Here is a 2,750-nt window from a genome sequence, read left to right on the forward strand (position 1 = left end):
TCTTAGCAACTGCATTTAGCTTGTTTGCTGAGCCTCTTAACACCCTGCTGATTGGGAGTTAAGAAGATGGGCAGGGGTGGGGGGGGGGTGTAAGGGGAAAGGTGAGGGGATTAGAAAACAGTCAGTAACCATAAAATGGCCTCAGGGTTTTTCAAAAATAATTTGGGGAACGTAATCAATAATGTTGTAAAGATTTTGTAGGGTATCTGATGGATACGTGTCCCATTTGGGAGACCACCTCAGGGAAGATGTAGATGCTTGATCAATGTTCTATACACCTGAAGCTGAACAATAATGAATGCCAACTATAATTTTATATATATAATGTGATGGCTCGATGCGATGTCGGAGGGATAGTGGATGGGGGGATGGGGGGAGAGGGGTCCACAGTGTGAGGGATATAAATGATGAACGTCTAAGTATTACCTTGTCTTGTGCAACTGAAACTAATAAAAATAAAGATCTAAAAAAATAAATAAATAAAAATTAAAAATAAATAAAATAAAATTGAAAAAGAAAAAAGAAAAAAGAAGTACTATAAAGGCAAAGAGTCAGCCATATAACATCAGGTTCATTTCTCTATTGCTGCCATTTATCTGAGATCTTGGTCTTTTAATTCCAAACCATTGTAGTAGCTCTGAATTCTAATTTTTGTCTCCACAGTCCTGTGCTACTTCAGAAAGTTCTGAAACTCCATTTTTTTTTTTTAACTTGGCCTATTGTCCCCATACTGCTGACAAGTTTGTAAATGCCTCAAGAAGAGAAATGGCAGAAAACAGTGTTAAAATCCTTTCATTGCATTTTCCTTCTCTTGGGAATTTTGGACTCTGAAGTCCTGACTGTCTGAGTTGATTTTCAGTATCTTAAAACAGCAGTTTTTATATTTAAGCCAGGTTTAATATTTACTCTTATTCAAAGATTATGTACGATATAAGCTGTTCCCCTATAATCAGAAAATTAAGTCCCCTGAAAGTTAGTTTTCAATCCAGTTTTAAAAGTGGGTAGAAATAATTAACAATAATACTCAATTTGAGTAAAACATTTTTTTTTAACATTATGGTATATATTACCAAATTGAAAGGACTTCTGAAAAAATAAAAGGGTAGTCTTTTGTGATATATGTAATTTTTGTAATTAACAATAAAGCTCATGTTTTGCTGTGTAAGTAAAATCATTATAGTGTATAATTAGAAAAAGATACACATCACCTGAATTGATCAATAGCTTTTAAAATTTCTAAGTCTATTTAATAGTTCAATAGCTTCAGTGACCTACATTTATTATTAAGCTAATTACCACTTTATGTGAGCCAATAAAATACTTTTAAATGGCATCAAACACTGATATTTGCATTTTGGCTTCCTTCAATTATGTGATGGTATCTTTTGCTTTTCATAATATTAGACTGTCATTCTATTTCAAGATCATCCTCCTTCTTGCAGCCCTCATGTTTACTTCAACTACAATCAGACATAAGGTGGCAGTTCTGAGCTTCTTCCAGACGTTCATCTTCCCTTGGGTCTCATTCTTTGACTTTCCTCACAGTATGGCCCCCAAACGCCAGTCTTCACTCCCACCTCAAAAGAAGAAACCGAGACTGCCTCCTGCCCCCAAGCCGGAGAAGACATCGACCTCTCTTGACTTGCTGAAGGGAGAAAAAGAACAGCAAGAAGCAATTGAACATATTGATGAAGTACAAAATGAAATAGACAGATTTAATGAACAAGCCAGTGAGGAGATTTTAAAAGTAGAGCAGAAATACAACAAACTCTGCCAACCTTTTTTTCAAAAGAGGTCAGAATTGATCGCCAAAATCCCAGATTTTTAGGTAACAACATTTGTCAACCATCCACAAGTGTCTGCACTGCTTGGGGAAGAAGACGAAGACGCGCTGCATTATTTGACAAGAGTTAAAGTGACAGAATTTGAAGATATTAAATCAGGGTACAGTATAGATTTTTATTTTGATGAAAATCCTTACTTCGAAAATAAAATTCTCTCCAAAGAATGAGAGTGGTGATCCATCTTCAAAGTCCACTGAAATCAAATGTAAATCTGGAAAGGATTTGATGAAACATTCAAGTCAAACACAGAATAAAGCAGCAGGAAGAGACAGCATGAGGAAGCAGAGAGCTTCTTTACCTGGTTTACTGGCCATTCTGATGCAGGTGCAGATGAGTTAGGAGAAGTCGTCAAAGATGATATTTGGTCAAATCCGCTACAGTACTACTTGGTTCCTGACATGGATGATGAAGAAGGGGAAGGAGAAAAAGAAGTTGATAATGATGATGAAAAAGAAGAAGAAGGAGGAGGAGGAGAAGGAGGAAGAGAAGGAGAGGAAAAGAAAAAGAAGGGTTGGAAGATATTGATGAAGAAGGGTGAGGATGAAGGAAGATGAAGGAGAAGATGACCAATGGAACATTGATGGATTCCAACATTTTTTAATTTTCTCCAGTACCTGGGAGCAAGTTGCAGTCTCCCCCTCCCCCCGCCCCCTGCTCAGTTGCCCTGTTTTTGAGGTCTCTTTTTTCTCCTTTACACCAAGGTTCTCACCTTATTTAGGGGCAAATAACTTCAGCAGAATACAGTGGGAAAAGAATCTCTGTCCCTTTCTGTTCCAGATTCATTTTTATCCCTTCCTGTCTCAACAAAAACTTTATGGAATCAGCACCGCCGTGCTCTGTGGGAAAAAAGGAAAACCATCTGCTCCCTTATCTCTGCTGGAAGCTGGAGGGTGCTAGGCCCCCGTG

General features: G+C 37.6%; 1 pseudogene across 1 annotated transcript; it reads left to right on the top strand.

Moving 5' to 3' along the window:
• Positions 1 to 1,546: 1,546 nt before the first annotated feature.
• LOC308501922 (protein SET-like) lies at positions 1,547 to 2,398 on the top strand (annotated as a pseudogene). The gene has a single exon. The product of its transcript is annotated as a protein SET-like (transcript).
• Positions 2,399 to 2,750: the final 352 nt, after the last annotated feature.

This window comes from Rhinolophus hipposideros (genome assembly GCF_964194185.1).
Source record: "Rhinolophus hipposideros genome assembly, chromosome: 9".
Classification (NCBI taxonomy): Eukaryota; Metazoa; Chordata; class Mammalia; order Chiroptera; family Rhinolophidae; genus Rhinolophus; species Rhinolophus hipposideros.